Raw genomic sequence first — 23,594 nt, forward strand, 5'->3', positions numbered from 1 at the left:
TAGCTGAAAACCTCCCAAATTTGATGAAAGACCCTAATAAAAACATCCAAGGAGCTCAACAAACTCCAAGTAAGATAAATTCAAAGAGACCCACACCAACACATGATATAATCAAATTTTCAAAAACTGAACACAAAGAGAAATGGTTGAAAGCAGCAAGAAAGAAAAGATTTATCACATGCAAGGGTTACACAATAAGATTATCAGTAGATATCTCATCAGAAACTTTAGAGGCCATAAGGCAGTAGGCCAATATATTCAAATTGCTAAAAGAAAAGAACTGCAGCCAATAGAGGTAGCGGGCACCTGCTGTCCATTACTCAGAAGGCTGAATTGAGAGGATTACTTAAGCCCAGGAGTTCAAGCCCAGCCTATGCAACATAGCAAAACCCTGTCTTCAAAAAATGAATAAAAAATACGGCCGAATGCAGTGGCTCACACCTGTAATCCCAGCACTTTGGGAGGCCAAGGTGAGCAGATCATCTGAGGTCAGGAGCTCCAGACCAGTCTGGCCAACATGATGAAACCCCATCTCTATCAAAAATACAAAAAATTAACTGGGCTTGCTGAAGCGTGCCTGTAGTCCCAGCTACTCGGGCAGCTGAGGCAGGAGAATCCCTTGAACCCAGGAGACGGATTGTGAGCCAAGATTGTGCCACTGCACTCCAGTCTGGGTGACAGAGCGAGACTCTATCTCAAAAAAAAAAAAAAAAAAAGGAATAAAAAATAAAGAAAGAAAAAAGAGAAAGAAAACACCTGCCCACAAAGGATCCTATATCCAACAAAACCATCCTTTCAAAGTGAGGAGAAAGACTTAAATGGAAAACCCAAAACTAAAAAAACCTGGAAGACAACATAGGCAATACCATTCAGGACATATGAAAGGGCAAGGATTTCATGACAAAGACACCAAAAGCAACTGCAACAAAAGCAAAAATTGACAGATAGGATCTAATTAAACTAAAGAGCTTCTGCATGGCAAAATAAACTATCAACAACAGACAACCTACAGAATGGAGAAAAATTCCACAAACTATGCATCCAACACAGATCTAATATCCAGCATCTACAAGGAACTTAAACAAATATAAAAGAAAAAAAAACCTGATAAAAAAGCGGGCAGGCCAGGCACTCCCACAGCGCCAGGATTGGGAGGCCAAGGCAGGTGGATCACTTAAGACCAGGAGTTCGAGATTATCCTGGTCAATATATAGAAACCTCATCCCTACTAAAAATATAAAAATTAGCCAGCTGTGGTGGCACACGCCTGTAGTTCCAGCTACTTGGGTACCTGAGGCATGGGAATCACTTTAACCCAGGAGGTGGAGTTTGCGGTCCAGATCACGCCACTGCACTCCAGCCTGGGTGACAAAGCGAGACTGTCTCAAAAAAACAAAGTGGGCAAAGGACATGAACAGACACTTCTGAAAAGAATACATGCGGCCAACAACGATATGAAAAAAAGTTCAACATCGTGGATCATTAAAGAAATGCAAATCAAAACCATAATAAGACATGATCTAACACCAGTCAGAATGGCTACTGTTAAAAAGTCACAAAATAACAGATACTGGTGAGGCTGTGGAGAAAAAAGGAATGCTTATACACTGTTGGTGGGAGTGTAAATTACTTCAGCCACTGTGGAAGACAGTGTGATTCCTCAAAGACCTAATGACAGAAATACCATTCAACCAAGCAATCTCATTACTGGGTATATACCCAAAGGAATATAAATCATTCTATTATAAAGACACATGCATATGTATGTTCACTGCACCACTATTCACAATGGCAAAGACATGGAATCAACCTAAATGTCCATCAGTGATAGGCTAGATAAAGAAAACATGGTACATATAAACCATGGAATACTATCCAGCCATAAAAAAGAATGAGATCATGGCCTTTGCAGGAACATGGATGGATCTGAAGGCCATTATACTTAGAAAACTAACACAAGAAGAGAAAACCAAATACCACATGTTCTCACTTATAAGTGGGAGCTAAATGATGAGAACACATGGACACATAGAGGGGAATAACACACACCGGGGGTGTTCTGTGGTTGGAGGGTAGGAGGAGAGACAGAATCAGGAAAAACAACTAATGGGGACTAGGCTTAGTACTTGGATGATGAAATAATCTGTAAAACAAACCCTCATGACACAAGTTTACCTATGTAACAAATTTGCACTTGTACCCTGAACTTGAAAGTTAAAAAAAAAAAGAAAGAAACAAACAGACTGGAAATGAAAGAATGGAAAAAGATATTCCACACAAATAATAAGCACAAGACAGCAGGAGTAGCTATACGAATATTAAACAAAATAGACTTAAAATGAAAAAAGTTTAAAGAAACAAAAGACATTATATATTAATAAAAGGTACAATAAAGCAACAAAATATAATGACTATAAACATTTATATGCCTAATGACCATCAAAATATGATACAAAAACTAACAGAATTGAAAAGAGAAATAGACAGTTCTACAACAATAGTTGGAGACTTCAATACTCCTCCTTTCAATAACGAACAGAACCCCGGACAGAAAATAGCTAAGAAAAGAGAGGTCTTGGCCGGGCGCAGTGGCTCACACCTATAATCCCAGCACTTTGGGAGGCCGAGGCGGGCAGATCCCGAGGCCAGGAGATCGAGACCATCCTGGCTAACACGGTGAAACCCCGTCTCTACTAAAAATATAAAAAATTAGCCAGGCGAGGTGGCGGGCGCCTGTAGTCCCAGCTACTCGGCAGGCTGAGGCAGGAGAATGGCGTGAACCCCGCGGGCGGAGCCTGCAGTGAGCCAAAATTGCGCCACTGCACTCCAGCCTGGGCGACAGCGAGACTCCGTCCCAAAAAAAAAAAAAAAAAAAGAAAAAGAAAAGAGAGGTCTTAAATAACACCATAAACCAACTAGACCTAACAGACATATACAGAACACTCTAACAACAACAGAATACACATTCTACTCAGGGTATGAGGGACATCTTCTATGACAGACCATATGTTAGGTCACAGATTAAGTCTCAATAAATTTTAAAAGACATATTAACTATGTTCTCTGATCATAATGGGATGAAGTTAGAAATCCATAACATAAGTAAAACTGAAAAATTCACAAAACAATACATGCTTTTTTTTTTTTTTTTTTTTGGGGGGGGGGGACGGAGTCTTGCTCTGTCACCCAGGCTGGAGTGTAGTGGCGCCATCTCGGCTCACTGCAAGCTCCACCTCCTGGGTTCACGCCATTCTCCTGCCTCAGCCTCTCCGAGTAGCTGGGACTACAGGCGCCCGCCACCACGCCCAGCTAATTTTTTGTGTATTTTTAGTAGAGACAGGGTTTCACCGTGGTCTCGATCTCCTGACCTCGTGATCCGCCCGCCTCGGCCTCCCAAAGTGCTGGGATTACAAGCGTGAGCCACCGCGCCTGGCCAACAATACATTCTTAAACAACCAAAAGATTGTAACCATGATCAAGCAGGATTTATTCCTGAAATGTAAGGATGGTTTAACACATAAAAATGGATCAATGGCTGGGCTTGGTGGCTCACACCTGTAATCCCAGCACTTTGGGAGGCAGAGGTAGGTGGATCACCTGAGTTCAGGAGTTTGAGACCAGCCTGGCCAACATGGTGAAAGCCCGGTCTCTACTAAAAATACAAAAATTAGCCAGGCATGGTGGCGCATGCCTGTAGTCCCAGCTACTTGGGAGGCTGAGGCAGAAGAATCGCTTCAGCCCAGGAGGCAGATGTTGCAATGAGCCGAGATCATGCCACTGCATTCCAGCCTGGGTGACAGAGTGAGACTCCATTTCAAAAAAAAAAGGATCAATGTAAAAAAAAAAAAAAAAAAAAAAAAAAGGATCAATGTAATATACCACATCAACAGATGAGAGAAAAAAACCACCTGATCATCTCAATTGATATAGAAAAAGCACTAGACAAAATTCAACCCCTTTCATGGTAAAAACACTCAACAAACTAAGAATACAAGGAATCTACCTCAACAAAATAAAAGCCATATGTGAAAAACCTACAGCAAAAACCACATTCAACCTTGAAAAACTGAAAGCTTTTCATCTAAAATCAGGAATAAGCAAGGATGCCCACTTTCACCACTTTCTGTTTGTTTGTTTCCCGAGACGGAGTTTCACTTTTGTCGCCCAGGCTGGAGTGCAGTAGCACGATCTCGGCTCACTGCAACCTCCGCCTCCCGGGTTCAAGTGATTCTTCTGCCTCAGCCTCCTGAGTAGCTGGGATTACAGGCGCCCACCACCACATTCGGCTAATTTTTGTATTTTTAGTAGAGACGGGGTTTCACCATGTTGGCCGGGCTGGTCACAAACTCCTGACCTCAGGTGCTCTGCCTGCCTAGGCCTCCCATAGTGCAGGAATTACAGGCATGAGCCACCGTGCCTGGCCTCACTTTCACCACTTTCATTCAACATAGTACTAGGAGTTCTAGCCAAAGGAATTAGATAAGAAAAAGAAATAGGCCAGGTGCAGTGGCTCACACCTGTAATCCCAGCACTATGGGAGGCTGAGGCAGGTGGATCATGAGGTCAGGAGTTTGAGATCAGCCTGGTCAACTGCCCAAAAAACTACTTTTTTTTCTTTACCATTGTGAATGCTATTCTGAAAATTCATGCACAAGACATATGTTCTGTGTGAATGTTTTCATTTCTTTCGCATATATAGCTAGGAGAAGAAGTGCTAGAGCACAGTAACTGTATGTTTAACATTTTGAGGAAATGACAAGCTTTTCCAAAGTGGCTACACCATTTCACATTCCCACCAGCAGCATTTGAAGACATCCAGTTCTCCATATCCTCACCAACAAAATGTTTTAGGTAATTTGTTATGCAGCAATAGATAACTACTACATCATTTTGGTAGATGCGGTACAAATGTCTTCATAAAATTCAACATCCTTTTAAAATTTAAGAAAAAAATTCAACCAAGACTCAAAAACAAGATATTTTAAACTTTCTCCCAGTATTGAGAACAAACAAATTTACCTACAATTACCACTTAATTCAACACTTGTACTGACAATCCTAACCAATTCGGTAAGAAAAGCAAATAAACAGCGTAGGAATTGGAAAGGAAGAAATGATGCAACACGTAAAATATACTATCTACATGGGAAATTTAAAATAGTCTTCAGATATCAGAAGAAATAAGAGGGTTTGCTAAGTCTCTCAACATAAATCAATAGATGAAAATCAGCTGTTTTTCTATAGGCCAGCAACAAAGCATAATTTTTTAAAAGAATATCATTTATTGCTGGGCATTGTGGCTCATGCCTGTCATCCCATCACTTTGGGATGCTGAGGCAGGCAGATCGTGAGGTCAGGAGTTCGAGACGAGCCTGGCCAACATGGTGAAACCCCACCTCCACTAAAAATACAAAAATTAGCTACGCGTGGTGGCACACGCTTGTGGTCCCAGCTACTTGAGAGACTGAGGCAGGCAAATCACTTGAATCCAGGAGGCAGAGGTTGCAGTGAGCCAAGATCGCACCACTGCACTCCAGCCTGGGTGATAGAGTGAGACTCCGTCTCAAACAAATACAAATAAAAATAAAAAACCAAACAGTATCATTTACCATAGCCATAAAAACTACAAACCTAAGAATAAATCTAACCAAAAGGGTATATATGATTTTTATAAAGAAAATCATAAAATTCCTTGAAAAAAATTCTACATGGGCAAATACCATGTTCATAGGTAGGTATACTCACTATCTTAAGGATGTCAATTCTCACCAAATTAATCTATCAAAAAATTCAATGTATTTCCAGTTAAAAACCCCAAGAGGGTTTTACAAAAATCTTGACAAAGATAGTAAAAAAATGTATCTGGGTCAGGCACAGTAGCTCACACCTCTAGTCACAGCATTTACAAAGGCTGAGGTGGGTGGATCATTTCAGGCCAGGAGCTTGAGACCAGCCTGGGCAACATGGTGAAACCCCATCTCTATAAAAAATATAAAAATTAGCTGGGCGTGGCCAGGCACAGTGGCTCACGCCTGTAATCCCAATACTTTCGGAGGCCGAAGCAGGTGGATCACCTGAGGTCAGGCATTCGAGACCAGCCTGGCCAACATGGTAAAACCCCTAAAAATACTAATAAAAATACAAAATGTCTCTACTAAAAATACAAAAAATTAGCCCAGCGTGGTGGCAGGTGCCTGTAATCCCAGCTACTCAGGAGGCTGAGACAGGAGAATTGCTTGAACCCGGGAGGCGGAGGTTGCAGTGAGCCGAGATCGCACCATTGCATTCCAGCCTGGGCAACAACAGCAAAACTGCATCTCAAAAAAAAAAAAAAAAAAAAAATTAGCTGGGCGTGGTGGTGCACACCTGTAGTCCCAACTGTGGAGGTTGAGGTGGGAGAACCACTTGAGCCCAGGAGATTGAGGTTGCAGTAAGCCGTGATCACACCAGTGCAGTCCTCCCTGGGTGACAGAGTGAGACCCTGTCTCAAAAAATATATATATATGTGAATAAGCAAAGGGCAAAAGTCAGCCAAGACCCTCCTCAAGAACTGCTCTAGTCTATACTAACTAGGCAATAAGGTAATGGTGTAGATATACTCAAATATGCCAATGGAACACAATATAGAGCCCAGAAAAAGACCCATGCATATTGAAAACTTAATACAGGAAAGAGGTAAATTAAAATCAATGAAAAAGAGCTGGCTGGGCGTGGTGGCTCATGCCTGTAATCCCAGCACTTTGGGAGGCTGAGGCGGGTGGATCACGAGGTCAGGAGATTGAGACCATCCTGGCTAACACAGTGAAACCCCGTCCCTACTAAATAAAATACAAAAAAATTAGCCAGGCTTGGTGGCGGGCACCTGTAGTCCCAGCTACTCAGGAAACTGAGGCAGGAGAATGGCGTGAACCCGGGAGGCGAGCTTGCAGTGAGCCGAGATCGCACCACTGCGCTCCAGCCTAGGCGACAGAACGAGACTCCATCTCAAAAAAAAAAAAAAAAAATGAATGAAAGAAAAAGAGAGCTATTTAATAAATTGTGCGGGTACAAATGATTGGCCACACAAGATTTAAAATTTTTAATTACTGCCTCTCATCAATCACAAATTACAGATACAGTAAAGATCTAAATATATGAAATGTCCCTAAAAATTAGAAGAAAATATAGAATATCTTAATGAACTCACAATTAAGAAAAAATTATTAGATGAGACACTGAAAGCAAAAAGCAAAGAATTAGTTTTGACTATACCAAAACTGTTTAAATTTTATTGTTTGGTTTCTAACAATATAAACCAAAACAAGGCTGAAAATCAAGAGACTAGCAAAAGTTATTTGCCTCTCCCACTCCAAAAAAGGTGGGGATTGGGGGATTCCTACTAATTAAAACATAGGCAATGTAAATTCTGTTTTGTATTAAGGCCCACATGGGTAAATCTGATGTGAGTTCTTGTCAAGGTTCGAGTTCTCACGTGGAATGATGGATTCATGTGTTTGTTATATTATTAAAAATAGGCAACTGCCATGCTTGAGCTATTATTTGTGTCATGAATCAAGGATTATAAATTACCTAATTTTTATAACTAGGGTCCAAAGAGGAGCTTAAAAAGGGTACTGATTTTATTAATTTCCCACCCAATATGTGAAAACTGATCACGTGAATTGGTTCTTGAAAGTTTGTCGGGCCAGGCGCGGTGGCTCACGCTTGTAATCCCAGCACTTTGGGAGGCCGAGGCGGGCGGATCACGAGGTCAGGAGATCGAGACCATGGTGAAACCCTGTCTCTACTAAATGTATTAAAAAAAATAAGCCGGGCGCGGTGGCGGGCGCCTGTAGTCCCAGCTACTCGGAGAGGCTGAGGCAGGAGAATGGCGTGAACCCGGGAGGCGGAGCTTGCAGTGAGCCGAGACTGCGCCACTGCACTCCAGCCTGGGCGACAGAGCAAGACTCCGTCTCAAAAAAAAAAAAAAAAAAAAAAAAAAAAGAAAGTTTGTCATGAAAACTGAATAGTTTGTCATGAAAATATGAAAATTAAATACTATTTACTAACCCTTTGACAAATTCTCTTTTTATAATTTTCTAACAGGTTGTCCTTTTTTCTGATTTAATTGCCTCATAATACAAGTCTTAATTTGTGAGCAAGCTGTATCAGCATGAGGGTCAATTATCTTACTTGCTATTGCACCAATCATATCTGAAACACCTAACAGATCAGAAACAGAAAGGGTGACTCTATTTTATATGACATTCAAGAAAAGATAAAATTATAGAAATAGAAAATAGATCAGTTGGAAGGATTTAATCTCAAAAGGGTACAACGAAACTCTCTGGGGTGAAAGAAATATTGTATTATCTTCATTGTGGTGGTGACTGCAAAATAGTACAAATTTTCCACTCATAAAAATATGAGTGAATTTTACTACACGTAAATTAAACTTCAGTAAACTTGACTTTAAAAAGGACAATGTACAAAATTAGAATTAAGGAGACATCTGTATTCAAATATTAACAGTATTATCGTGACACTGAATGAGAAGAATTGTAGTTTGTAGTCTACACCATTTTTTTTTTTTTTTGAAATGGGATCTCACTCTGATGCCCAGGCTGGAATGCAATGGCTCAATCATGGCTCACTGCAGCCTTAACCTCCCAAGCTCAACTGATCCTCCCACCTCAGCACAAGTAGCTGAGACCACAGGCACACACCACCATGCCCAGCTAATTTTTTTTATTCTATAGAGATGGGGTCTCCCTATGTTGCCCAGGTTGGTCTTGAACTCCTGGGCCCAAGCAATTCTCCTGCCTCAGCCAACCAAAGTGCTGGGATTACAGGTGTGAGCCACCAGGCAAAGCCTTGTAATTTACACTTATGTATAGTTTAATTCACAGCTGGTTCCTGCCTACAGGATCAGTGAAAAAGCTCCATTACCCTTAGTCATTTAGCTGATGAAATTAAATATTTTTAATAATGAAATCAATGCTTTAAGTACTTCTAATTCACATTTTAGTTGTCCTGTTTCCCTTTTGAAATTATCAAGTCCGACAGGAATTTTATATAGTTTACATAGTTGTAATATTAATATAAATACAACATCAATAACAATAGTCTCATACTTTTTTTTTTTTTTTTGAGACAGAGTCTTGGTCTGTCGCCCAGGCTGGAGTGCAGTGGCGCGATCTCTGCTCACTGCCATTCTCCTGCCTCAAAAGTCTCATACATTTTTGTAGTTATTGAAACAAGCAGTTTTATGCATTATTTCCATCCTTACAACAGCCCTATAAAATAAGCATAATTATCCCCTTTATTACATAAAGACTATTTTGACAATACTCTATATACTGTGAAAGGATAATAAAATGAAAAGAAAAGGCCAGGCACAGTGGCTCACACCTGTAATCCCAGCACTTTGGGAGGTCAAGGAAGGCAGATTGCTTGACCCCAAGAATTCAAGGCCAGCGTGGGCAACATGGGGAGACCCCATCTCTACTAAAAATACAAAAATTAGTCAGACACGGTGGCACACGTCTGTAGTCCCAGCTACTCAGAAGGCTGAGGCGGGAGGATCACTTGAGCCTGGGAGGCAGAGGTTGCTGTGAGCTGAGATTGTGCCACTGCACTCCAGCCTGAGTAACAGAGGGAGACCCTGTCTCAAAAAATAAAAATAAATAAATAAATAAATAAATAAAGGAAAAAATCTTGGAACCTCCAAACTCACCATCCCAAAGGGAAAAGTTAAGCTTGGAAACTGAGTCATGCAAAACTGCCTCCCACTTTGTTCCTAAATAGATAGCTGCAAAGATAAAAGGCTACATACCTCACCAGGGGGCCTCTTTCACAATTTGCTCTCAAGTAAATTCCTTCTGGGCCCAAGATCTTTACCCTAAAACAGAATTCTATTTAATTTCACCCTGACAATATAAATTAAAAGCTTATCTTCACAGGTACAGGACAAACACAGGACTAGAAGTTATTCCTCCACTCACCCAAAACAAGGGCATACTTGACTGCTTCCTCTGTTTACTTTATCTTATGTAAAATGCAGATTCATAGAGTGCCAGAAGAATGCATAGTTGACTTTCAGTCTACCCACTCCTTTTCACATGCAACATGTGGATTTAGTGAGCTCACAAGAATGTGACTATACTCTCCCCCTCTTTATTTTTTCTTTCCCCTTTCCCTACTGTCCCCTTTTTCCCCTTTAAAGGTTGAAGCCCTCAAAACCCTCTTTGGAAAAAGCACAGGTCACAGCTGTTCTGTGATTTTTGTGTTCCTTTTGCCTGGGCACATCCTCAACCTTGGCAAAATAAACCTCTAAATTCAAACTTGCCTCAGTCATTTTCTTTGTGTTACAATACTAAAGAGCTAGTATGATTTAACAGTTAAAAGCCTATCAGCCACTGTATCTTCAAAACACAATAGGTGCTCAATACATATGTTTTATGTTTTGGCTTATTTAATGCTGAGTAATTACCTGATGTTGGGCAGTTACTTAATCTCCTTTAACTTAAATTTTCTCATCCATAAGATAGTATAAAACAACTCCGAGAAGTAGATGTATCTAGTTCTTTTCATTCTTTACATAAACTACCTGACACACTATAAGCATTAAATGAATGTCATTTGATGTGTTATTATCTTTTTAATAATACAAGACCCTAAGATATTAGTTGTGAAAGGGAAAATAAATCTCAGGACCCCCAAATCACTAAGCCAAAAGGAAAAACTAAGCTGGGAACTGTGTCAGGCAAACTTGCCTCCCATTTTATTCCTAAATAAGATAGCTACAACAATTTAAAAAAAAAAAAGCTACATACTTCCCTCACAATTTGCCTACTAGGAAATTCCTTGTGGGCCTCAAGATCTTTACACTAAAATGGTTATGTTGAATTTTACCCTGATAATGTATTTTGATAGCTTATCTTCATGAGTGCAGGACAAAAGAGCTCTAAGTCATCCCTCTGCTAACCTGACACCAATGCATATGTGACTCTTCCTCTGATGTAAAAATGCAGATTTTCGCTGAGCTAGACGAGGCTTAAGTGGCTATTCCTCTACTCCCCTCTCACAGGTAAATTGTGTATTCAGTGACAGGCTGATCAAAGACTCAAAAGAATGCAACTGCTTGTCTCTTATCTACCTACACCTTTTAAAATTTTCTTCCTCTTTCCCCTTTAAATATTGAAGCCCTCAAAATCATCTTTGGAGAAAGGCACAAACCTACCTCCCAGGTGTGCATCCTTCATCTTGGCAAAAGAAACTTTCTAAATTGATTGAGACCTGTCTCAGATACTTCTTGGTTCACATGGTATAGGGGCAGCATCAGAGCTGTATTAAACTGCTAAAGATTCAGATGAGAATATAGTACCAGATGTGGTGGCACCCCCATGCAATCTCAGCTACTACAGATACTGCGGCAGGAGGATTGCTTGAGTCCAGGAGTTCTAAGCTGTAGTTCACTATGCCAATCATATATCAACACAAAGTTCACCATCAGTACGGTGACCTCCAAGGAGAGGGGGATCACCAGGTCGCCTAAGAAGAGGTAAACCAGCTCAGGTCAGAAACTGAGCAGGTCAAAACTCTTATGCTGATCAGTAGTGGAATCATGCCTCAGAACAGCCATTGCACTCCAGCCTGAGCAATTCAGCAAGACCCATGTCAGAAAACAACAATTAAAAAGGCCGGCAGAGTGTATCACACCTGTAGGGCCAAGACTTTGGGGAGGCCAAGGCAAGAGGATCACTTGAGTCCAGGAGTTCAAGACTAACCTGGACAACATAGTGAGACTGCATCTCTATAAGTAATAATAATAAATAATAATAATGAAAAAGATAAAAGCAATCTAATCTAATTACAACTCATGAAAAATTTAGATGTCATTCTTATTTGTTAAGACAAACATTAACACAGCATTTTACAAGGATAGAAAGTAAACTAATGAATTGTTTGAAGAAAGAATTCGCTTTTGAAGGAGAATGAGGTCATTTTGAGGAAAACCAAGTGTAAGGACTATATAGTTTTTAACAATTTAGGCTTATAGGCCAGAACTGAGGATAAATAATTTTGGCAACAAGCACTGATATCATGAGACTTACTTTAGGACTAAATAATTAATCCAGATATTTAAAAATGACGCTAGAAATTAACAGGATAAGAAAAGTTGCAGGCCGGGCGCGGTGGCTCACGCTTGTAATCCCAGCACTTTGGGAGGCCGAGGTGGGCGGATCACGAGGTCAGGAGATCGAGACCACGGTGAAACCCCGTCTCTACCAAAAATACAAAAAATTAGCCGGGCGTGGTGGCGGGCGCCTGTAGTCCCAGCTACTCGGAGAGGCTGAGGCAGGAGAATGGCGTGAACCCGGGAGGCGGAGCTTGCAGTGAGCCGAGATCGCGCCACTGCACTCCAGCCTGGGTGACAGAGCAAGACTCCGTCTCAAAAAAAAAAAAAAAAAAAGAAAAGTTGCAAGAAAGCTCTTTAACCTGGAAGAGATCTTACAGCTCATTTTACAAGAAAAAATTGATTGAAGAGGCTAATTGGAAAGTGATATAACTTGCCAATCATAAAAATAACTTTTCATTTCAAGAGTCTCATACCATAACTAACAATATCTCAAAATCCTTATTTACTCATGGCCTTGACACTGAGTTATCCAGTTAATATGTTATTAATCTTATACACATATTCTTTTTTGGCGGGGGGGGGGCAGTCGTTGGGGGATGGAGTCTCGCTCTGTTACTCAGGCTGGAGTGCAGTGGCGCCATCTCAGCTCACTGCAAGCTCCGCCTCCTGGGTTCACGCCATTCTCCTGCCTCAGCCTCCCGAGTAGCTGGGACTACAGGTGCCCGCCACCACACCTCGCTAATTTTGTTTTTGTATTTTAGTAGAGACCGGGTTTCACCGTGTTAGCCAGGATGGTCTCAATCTCCTGACCTCGTGATCCACCCGCCTCGGCCTCCCAAACTGCTGGGATTACAGGCGTGAGCCACCATGCCCGGCCAAACTTATACATATATTCTTGTGTGGTATACACATGGTTTCATATCATGACTAATAACAGCTAAAATATTCATGGCCTTGACATTGAGTAATCCAATTAACATACATGTTCATTCATAGATAGATATATATTTTTTGTTGTTGTTGTTGTTGTTAAAGACAGAGTCTCACTCCATCACCCAGGCTGGAGTGCAGTGGTGTGATCTCAGCTCACCGCAACCTCCATCTCACGTGTTCAAGCAATTCTCCTGCCTCAGCTTCCCAAGTAGCTGGGATTACAGGCACATACCATGCCCGGCTAATTTTTGTACTTTTAGTAGAGACAGGGTTTCACCATGTTGGCCAGGCTGGTCTCGAACTCCTGACCTCTAATGATCTACCCTCTTCAGCCTCCCAAAGTGCTGGGATTTCAGGCATGAGCCACCGCACCCAGCCTTAATCTTATACATATATTCTTATGCGCTATACACATACAGTGATGCATTGCTTAATGGCAGAAATACATCCTAAGAAAGGCATCCTTGGATCCTTAGGCAATTTTGGACCCAAGGATTTTGTCATTGTGCAAACCTTATAGAGCGTACTTACACAGACATAGATGGTGTAGCCTGCCTACACACCTAGGCTACACAATATGGCTTATTGCTCCCAGTCTCCAAACCTGTACAGCATGTTACTATACTGAATACTATAGACAAGTCTAACACAATGGAAAGTATTTGTGTATCTAAACATATCTAAATATAGAAAAGGTACAGTGAAACTATTATTTTTTGCACACAAAACAATAAACATTTTCTAAAAATATATACAAACAAAAAGATGCATATCAAACATATTAGGAAGGTTGCATATGGGAAGACGGGGAATAGAAATGGGGGATGGCAATTAAAGAAAATAAATGAGAGAGGGACTTTGTATGGATCACTGATAATAACTCAATCCTCTATTTGACAAAGAAGAAGGAGAAGGAAGAGGAAGAAAAAGAAAGTGGGATAAAAGATCAGAAAGGGAGGAAAATAGAAAAAATTAGAGTATGACTCCAGGGTAGACCTGTTTTGTTGTCGCTGGGTTGGTTGGTTTGTCTGTCGTATTTTTCATATGTTTCGCCATGTTGGCCAGGCTGGTCTCGAACTCCTAGCCTCAAGTGATCAACCCGCCTCGGCCTCCCAGAGTGCTGGGACTACAGGCGTGAGCCACCACATCCAGCCCCCACATTGCTTCTGGCCTCCGTGGTAGACCTCCCAGGCGGGGCGGCCGGGCAGAGGCGCTCCTCACTTCCCAGACGGGGCGGCCGGGCAGAGACGCTCCTCACTTCCTAAACGGGGTGGCGGCTGGGCAGAGGGGCTCCTCACTTCCCGGACGGGGCGGCCGGGCAGAGGCGCTCCTCACATCCCAGATGATGGGCGGCCGGGCAGAGGCACTCCTTGCTTCCCAGACGGGGCCGCCGGGCAGAGGCGCTCCTCGCTTCCCAGACGATGGGCGGCCGGGCAGAGGCGCTCCTCACATCCCAGAAGGGGCGGCCAGGCAGAGGCGCTCCTCACATCCCAGATAGGGCTGCAGGGCAGAGGCGCTCACTTCCCAGACGGGGCGGCCGAGCAGAGGCGCTCCTCACTTCCGAGACGGGGTGGCAGCCAGGCAGAGGGGCTCCACACATCCCAGATGGGGCGGCCGGGCAGAGGCGCTCATTTCCCAGACGGGGCAGCCGGGCAGAGGCGCTCCTCACTTCTTCCCAGACGGGGCGGCCGCGCAGAGGCGCTCCTCACTTCTTCCCAGACAGGGCGGCCGGGCAGAGGCGCTCCTCACATCCCAGACGCTGGGCGGCCGGGCAGAGGCGCTCCTCACTTCCCAGATGGGGCGGCCGGGCAGAGGCGCTCCTCATATCCCAGACGCGCAGAGGCGCTCCTCGCTTCCCAGATGGGGCAGCCGGGCAGAGGCGCTCCTCGCTTTCCAGACGGGGCGGCCGGGCAGAGACACTCCTCACTTCTTCCCAGATGGGGCGGCCCGGCAGAGGCTCTCCTCACTTCCCAGACCGGACGGCCGGGCAGAGGCGCTCCTCACTTCCCAGACGGGGCGGCCAGGCAGAGGCGCTCCTCACATCCCAGATGATGGGCGGCCGGGCAGAGGCGCTCCTCACTTCCCAGACGGGGCGGCCGGACAGAGGTGCTCCTCACTTCCCAGACGGGGCAGCCCGGCAGAGGCACTCCTCACTTCCCAGACGGGGCGGGCGGGCAGAGGCGCTCCTCACTTCCCAGACGGGGTGGCGGCCGGGCAGAGGCGCTCCTCACATCCCAGACGATGGGCGGCCGGGCAGAGGCGCTCCTCACATCCCAGACGATGGGCGACCGGGCAGAGGCGCTCCTCACATCCCAGACGATGGGCGGCCCGGCAGAGGCGCTCCTCACATCCCAGACGATGGACGGCCGGGCAGAGACGCTCCTCACTTCCTAGACGAGGTGGCGGCTGGGCAGAGGCGCTCCTCACCTTCCAGACAGGGCGGCCGGGCAGAGGTGCTCCTCACATCCCAGACGATGGGCGGCCAGGCAGAGACGCTCCCCACCTCCCAGACAGGGCGGCGGTCAGGCAGAGGCTGCAATCCCAGCACCCTGGGAGGCCAAGACAGGTGGCTGGGAGGCGGAGGCTGCAGCGAGCCAAGACCACGCCACCGCACTCCAGCCCGCGCATCACCGAGCACCGAGTGAGCAAGACTCCGTCTGCAGTCCCAGCACCTCGGGAGGCCGAGGCAAGCAGACCACTCGAGGTCAGGAGCTGGAGACCAGCCCGGCCAAGATGGCGAAACCGCGTCTCCGGCCAAAGGAGAAAAAACAGGCTGGGGTGGTGGCGCGCACTGGCAATCCCAGGCAGGCCGCAGGCCGGGGCGGGAGAATGACGGGAGCCGGAGGCACGAAGTCTGTAGCGAGCCGACTATACTCCAGCCTGGGCGACAGAGGGAATAAGAAAGAAAAAGAAAGGAGAGAGAGAGAGAGAGAGACAGAGAAAAGAAAGGAGGGAGGGTAGGAGGGAGGGAAGGAGGCAAGGAAGGAAGGAAGGGTAAAACTAAAGTATTATAATCTTACAGTACTGTTGTGTATCTGATCCATCATTGACTAAAATATCATTAATCTCTCTCTTATACACACACACAGAGGTAAGAAATGAACTTAGATAATTTGTGACATCATCAAAATTCTGTATAATTTTTTTTTTTTTTTTTTTTTGATACTGGGTCTCACTCTGTCAACCAGGCTGGAGTGCAGTGGCATCACATTACAGCTCACTGCAGCCTCAACCTCATGGGCTCAAGCAATCCTCCTGCCTCAGGCTCCTGAGTAGCTAGGACTATAGGCACATGCCACCATACCCAACTGAGGTTTTTTTCATTTTTTGCAGAGATAGGGTCTCATTATGTTGCCCAAGCAGGTCTGAAACTCCTGGTTTCAAGCAATACTCCCATCTCAGCCTCCCAAAGTGCTGGAATTACAGGCATGAGCCACAGTGCCCAGGCCTTTGGAGATATTTTGATGCTTCCCTTATCAGGCACGTTTTGACATTTCTAGAAATCCTCAACCAAATAACTGGACTAGTCAGGTTCCCAGGCATAACCTAATCGACGAAGACTTGTTCAACCTGTTTTATGATGGTGAAAATTGAACAGCAAAGTATCATCTAAATATACTCTGGATAAGCTCGGGGCCAGTGGTGCAATGGATCGAACGCGTCTGACTACGGATCAGAAGATTCTAAATATACTCTGGATAGAAATACAAGTTAAAACTTTAACTCACATCTGTGTGAAGAGACCACCAAACAGGCTTTGTGTGGGCAACAAGGCTGTTTATTTCACCTGGGTGAAGGCGGGCTGAGTCCGAGAAAGAGTCAGAGAAGGCAGATAGGGGTGGCAACGTTTTATACGCTTTGGGTAGGTAATGGAAAATTACAGTCAAAGGGGGTAGTTCTCTGGCGGACAGGGGTGGGGGTCACCAGATGCTCAGTGGGGGAGCTTTTGAGCCAGAAGGAGCCAGGAGAAGGAATTTCACAAGGTAATGTCATTGATTAAGGCAGGAACAGGCCATTTTCACTTCTTTTGTGATTCTTCAGTTACTTCAGGCCATCTGGATGTATACGTGCAGGTCACAGGGGATATGATGGCTTAGCTTGGACTCAGAGGCCTGACATTCCTGTCTTCTTATATTAATAAGAAAAATAACATAAAACAAACTAGTGGTAAAGTGTTGGGGTGGCAAAAATTTTTGGAGGTGGTATGGAGAAATAACGGGCAATGTTTCTCAGGGCTGCTTCAAGCAGGATTAGGGGTGACGTGGGAACCCAGAGTGGGAGAGATTAAGCTGAAGAAAGATTTTGTGGTAAGGGGCGATATTGTGGGGTTGTTAAAAGGAACATTTGTCATATAGAATGATTGGTGATGGAAACATTTGTTGTACAGAACTATTGGTGATGGCCTGGATACGGTTTTATATGAATTGAAAAACTAAACGGAATAAGAGAAGGAGAAAAACAGGTATTAAAGGACTAAGAATTGGGAGTACCCAGGACATCTAATTAGCGAGTTTCCAAGGGGGTCCAAGGGGGTTTAGCGTAATTACTTGCTTGGTTGGCAAGTCTGTAGGCTCTATTCTTGACAGAGTCCTTTTTTTTTAAGTTGGAGGCTGAGCTTGGTGAGGTGTGTTTTTAAAAGACCATTAGTCCATTTTACCTTTCCTGAAGATTGAGGACTGTAAGGGGTACGAAGGTTTCACTGAATACCAAGAGCCTGAGAAACTGCTTGGGGGATTTGACTAATAAAGGCCGGTCCGTTATCGGACTGTATAGAGGTGGGAAGGCCAAACCAAGGAATTATGTCTGACAGAAGGGAAGAAATGACCGTGGTGGCCTTCTCAGACCCTGTGGGAAAGGTCTCTATCCATCCAGTGAAAGTGTCTACCTAGACCAAGAGGCCTGTGAGTAAAGTCAATTTGCCAGTCTTGGGCAGGGGCAAATCCCCGAGCTTGATGTGTAGGGAAGGGAGGGGGCCTGATAAATTCCTGAGTAGTAGTAGAATAGCAGATGGAACACTGAGCAGTGATTTCCTTGAGGATAGATTTCCACGACGGAAAGGAAATGAGATGTTTTAAGAGATGGGCTAGCGGCTTGTAACCAACATGGAAGAGGTTATGAAATGATGACAGAATAGAATGGGCCTGTGAGGCTGGAAGGAGATCCTTGGTCCTGGAAGGAGATCCTTGGTCCAAGAACCATTTGCCTTATGTGGGAAGAGATTGATAGGTGGAAGTTTCAGTGGAGGAGTAGGTGGGAGTGGCCAGAGAAGGAGAAAAACTGCCCTGAGGGATAGAAGTTGGAACTCCAGCTGCTTTTTTAGCTACCTTATCAGCATAAGCATTGTCCTGAGCGATGGGATCTCATGTCTTTTGATGGCCTTTGCAGTGAATGACTCCAGCTTCCTATGGAAATAAAGCGGCCTCGAGAAGAGTTATTAAAGTGGCATTAACGAAAGAGGACCCTTGTGTGGTAAGGAATCCTCCTTCTGCCCATATAACAGCATGGTGGTGCAAGATACGGAAGGCGTATTTAGAGTCAGTATAAATATTGACGCATAGTCCCTTTGCTAGACTGAGGGCTCGAGTTAAGGCAATGAGTTCGGCTTGCTGAGAGGTAGTGGAGGGGGGCAGAGTAGTAGCCTCAATGACAGATGTGGAAGATACTATAGCATAGCCTGCAGGCCAGGCGCAGGCAGAGGCAGGAGAATTGTTTGAAAGCAGGAGGCGGAGGTTGCAGTGAGCCGAGATCGAGCCATTACACTCAACCTGGGGGATAAGAGTGAGACTTCTCTCTTAAAAAAAAAAAAAAAAAAAAAAAAAGAAGGCTTAAATTTTATTTTTCTTTTTTTTTTTTGAGACGGAGTCTCACTCTGTCACCAGGCTAGAGTGCAGTAGCGCCATCTCAGCTCACTGCAACCTCCACCTCCTGGGTTCAGGTGATTCTCCTGCCTCAGACTCCCGAACAGCTGGGACTACAGCTGCATGCCACCATGCCCAGCTAATTTGTGTATTTTTAGTAGAGATGGGGTTTCACCATGTTGGCCACGATGGTCTCGATATCTTGACCTCGTGATTCGCCCACCTTGGCCTCCCAAAGTGCTGGAATTACAGGCGCAAGCCACCACGCCCAGGCTGGAGTGCAGTGGCGCAATTTCGGCTCACTGCAACCTCTGACTCCCGGGTTCAAGCAATTCTCCTGCCTCAGCCTCCCAAGTAGCTGGGATTACAGGTGCACGCCACCATGCCCAGCTTATTTTTGTATTTTTAGTAGAGACGGGGATTCACCATGTTGGTCAGGCTGGTCTCAAACTCCTGACCTCATGATCCACCCGCCTTGGCCTCCCAAAGCACTGGGATTACAGGCGTGAGCCACCGCACACGGCCTTAAAATATCTTAAATGGAAATTACATGTATCTTATCTAGGTAAGCATACAGATTTTTTTCCCTTTCCAAAAAAAAGGTTTGTGTGTGTATGAGAAAATTCTTTAGCTCACTAATTCTCTAATACAATTTCTGAAGGCCTTAGGGACAGAGTGGCAGTATCAGCAATTCTCTTTCTCCTTTACTCTTTTAAGGGTTGAGCTTGTTTGTTTTCTAGAAAGAAATGTTGGTCTCAAATTCTGCATTATCAAGAAACAAAGATTATCAGATATAGGTCTTATACCCTAAATCAAGTTCACCCATATTTCAAATAAAAGAACTAAAACATAATTTTTTTTTCCATGATTCTGTGAAGTAAAAAAGTCCCCTGCAAAAGCAACTAGGGGGCAAAAGTACACCTACTTTCCCAGTTAGAGGTCTAAACTATTTACACGATTATCTCCCTTTATCTAATGAAGCCAAGGTTTAGTCTTCCTCCACATGGCCCAGAACACAGGCACTTATGGGTCTGTAGAATATATGATGAATGAATCAATGAACAAAAGTATGCTTATTCTTATTTGAAGGACTAACTATGATCTCTGTTACACTTGGGACTCTAATCACCAGGCAAAAGGAAATAAACCTCTTCACAGTGGTTAAAACCTCTTCCACAGAGGTTAAATCTTCAGCCTCAGCTGGACAGGATCCCTTTTAGTCTGAAGGGGTGTGTCAAGGGTCTCACAGATCACCCCTACACTTGGAGATTTTCTAGGACTTACACAACTCAGCATATAGTTGTACTTATGGCTGTAGTAAGAATGTACAAGTCGGTCAGGCAGGGTGGCTCACACCTGTAATCCCAGCACTTTGGGTCAGGAGTCCAAGACCAGCCTGGCCAATATGGTGAAACCCCATCTCTACTAAAAAATACAAAAGTTAGCCAGGTGTGGTGGTATGTGCCTGTAGTCCCAGCTACTCAGGAGGCTGAGGCAGGAGAATTGCTTGAACCCGGCAGGCAGAGGTTGCAGTGAGCCGAGATCACACCACTGCACTCCAGCCTAGGCGACAGAGTGAGACTCCATCTCAAAAAAAAAAAAAAAGAAAAAAAAATGTACATGTCAGGTGCAATGGCTCATGCCTGTAATCCCAGCACTTTCGGAGGCCAAAGCAGGAGGATTCCTTGACCTCAAGAGTTTAAGACTAGTCTCGGTAACATAGCAAGACCTCATCTCTACAAAAAAATTTTTAAAAATCAGCCAGGCATGGTGGTACATGCCTGTAGTCCCAGCTACTCAGGAGGCTGGGGTGGGAGAATCACTTGAGCCCAGGAGATCAAGGCTTCAGTGAGCCATGATCGCACCACTGCACTCCAGCCTGAGTGACGGAGCAAGATCTTCTCTCATATATATATATATATATATACACACACACACACACACACACACACACACACACACAGCAGGTCCTAAGGGAAAAATTCACAGGTGGAATCTGGAGGAACCATTTACAGACTTCCTTATGATCTCTCCTTCCCATGAGAGATCACACAGAGCTTACTTTTCCCTTAGCAACAAAAATGCAGCAACATGGCCAGGTGCGGTGGCTCACGCCTGTAATTCTGGCACTTTGGGAGGCCAAGGCGGGCAGATCACGAGGTCAGGAGATTGAGACCACCCTGGCTAACACGGTGAAACCCTGTCTCTACTAAAAATACAAAAAATTAGCCGGACATGGTGGTGGGTGCCTGTAGTCAGTTACCGGGAACACTGTGAGAGCCAAGTTCTCAGATGCCAGCCAATGGCCAATCTTGCAAGCAGACCTTTCTAAGAATAGCTATCTCAGACCTACTATGTTAACTCTTTTCTGCACAGCAAGGTATTTATCTTCTCCAGATCTCAGACTCATGTGTAAAAAGAGAATAATAATAGAAACTATTTCATGGAGACCATAGTACAAGTAATTTGTAATCCTGTACGAAATGACAAGACTTCATGACCTGAAGATCAGTTGATGGTAGTGATGAGGAAGATTACAGAAAGTTACAAACAAGATAAAACAACTCAAAACATAAATTTCAACCCCGCAGCAACTTTTAGAGGACAATAAAACCATAATCATCAGGAATGATCTTGAAAAAGGGTCATTGGAAGAAACACTGACCCTGTCTTTCCCTCACAAAATATACGGGAGATTTAAAATATTTTATCATATTTGCCTGGGGTGGTGGTTCACACCTGTAATCCTAGCACTATGGGAGGCCGAGGCGGGTGGATCACTTGAGATCAGGAGTTTGAGACCAGCCTGGTCAACATGCTGAAACCCCAACTCTACTAAAAATACAAAAATTAGCCAGGCATAGTGGCTCACACCTGTAATCCCAGCTGCTCCAGACGCTGAGACAGAAGAATGTCTTGAACTCGGGAGGTGGAGGTTGCAGTGAGCTGAGACAGTGCCATTGCACTCCAGCTTGGGCAACAGAGTGACACTCCATCTCAAAATAAATAAATAAAAGAAAATAAAAATAAAATTCTAAAGTGAATGCAGTAAGATCTCTCTGTGTGTGTCTCCATGTGTGCATACACACACGTGTGCCTAGATATGTTTAGCAGTGTTTATACCTATGTACATATATTATGTTGCGTATTGTGTATACAGCCAGAAATTCCTTAAGGAATTCTATTCAGATTGGTTTAGATAAGTGAGTGCTTACATAGGAATTAACCCAAATACCTTTTTAATTCACATAATTTAAATCTTTGATAAATAAGCTGGTTTTAAATTTGTTGATGAAATAAAAATAGGAACATCTTCAGAACTGTCAGCATACATTTTTGCCTGGTTTTACTAGTTAGAATTTGTTTCTGCTAAATGTTTTAGGATGTCATGATTGACACAGGTTACAAAACTATAAAACCAGCCTAAAAACAGAAGTCTTTTATTTGTGAAGCTCTTTGATAAGACTAATTAAATAGTGTTTATTTAATGAAAACAGCTGTATCTTCTGAGTTATCAACAAAATCTCCATACATTTAACTTTAAGGTTCTTTCTTAGGTTAACATGTGATATTCTTAGGCTATGAAAAGGGCGAACAGGAAAGTAACCTGAATGACGACTAGCTTTGTCTAATATCTCAGTTCTCACAAATAGTCCACGTAAAACTGGTAAAAAAAAAAAAAAATTATGAGTAGGTCGTGCGCGGTGGCTCACGCCTGTAAACCCAGCACTTTGGGAGGCTGAGGTGGGCGGATCACCTGAGGTCAGGAGTTCAAGACCAGCCTGACCAACATGGAGAAACCCCATCTCTACTAAAAATACAAAATTAGGCCAGGCGCACTGTAATCCCAGCACTTTGGGAGGCCAAGACGGGTCAATCACAAGGTCAGGAGATCAAGATCATCCTGGCTAACACGGTGAAACCCCAACTCTACTAAAAATACAATAAATTAGCTGGGCGTGGTGGCGGACGCCTGTAGTCCCAGCTACTCAAGAGGCTGAGGCAGGAAGAATCGCTTGAACCCGGGAGGCAGAGGTTGCAGCGAGCTGAGATCGCACCACTGCACTCCAGCTGGGGCAACAGAGCGAGACTCTGTCTCAAAAACAAAATTAGCCGGGCATGGTGCGCATGCCTGTAATCCTGTGGTGAGCCGAGATCATGCCATTGCACTCCAGCCTGGGCAACAAGAGCGAAACTCTGTCTCAAAAAACAAAAAATTAAAATTAAAAAAATAACAAATTATGAGCCAGGCACGGTGGCTCACGCCTGAAATCCCAGCACTTTGGGAGGCCGAGGAGGGCAGATCACAAGGTCAGGAGTTCACGACCAGCGAGTTCAAGACCAGCCTGGCCAACACGGTGAAACCCTATCTCTACTAAACATACAAAAATTAGCTGGTGTGGTGACGGGTGCCTGTAATCCCAGCTACTCGGAAGGTTGAGGAAGGAGAACTGCTTGAACCCAGGAAGTGGAGGTTGCAGTGAGCCAAGATGGTGCCACTGCATTCCAGCCTGGGCGACAGAGCAAGACTCCGTCTCGGAAATAAATAAAGTATGTAAATGCAAATGGGATAAATGTTTATAAATGAACTTTTCACACAATTTGAAATATTAAAATTATGTTAAATTTAGTGATAAATACTCATTAAATGTCCAGATCATTTCCAAATAAGGAAAAATACT

The 23,594-nt window shown here is 44.1% G+C and overlaps 1 protein-coding gene across 8 annotated transcripts in view; it reads right to left on the reverse strand.

Moving 5' to 3' along the window:
* Nucleotides 1-23,594, reverse strand: part of ELF2 (E74 like ETS transcription factor 2) — a 132,229-nt gene that overhangs the window by 93,912 nt on the left and 14,723 nt on the right. The window contains exon 1 of one of the 8 annotated variants that reach the window (XM_063638205.1): nt 9,815-9,835. The exons of the other annotated variants lie outside the window; for them this stretch is intronic. The gene's annotated coding sequence lies outside the window, so the exon portion shown is untranslated. Of the gene's footprint in view, nt 1-9,814; nt 9,836-23,594 lie in introns of those variants that run through there. 8 annotated transcript variants of the gene reach the window in all.

The sequence above is a fragment of the Symphalangus syndactylus genome, chromosome 4, assembly GCF_028878055.3.
Source record: "Symphalangus syndactylus isolate Jambi chromosome 4, NHGRI_mSymSyn1-v2.1_pri, whole genome shotgun sequence".
Taxonomy (NCBI): domain Eukaryota; kingdom Metazoa; phylum Chordata; class Mammalia; order Primates; family Hylobatidae; genus Symphalangus; species Symphalangus syndactylus.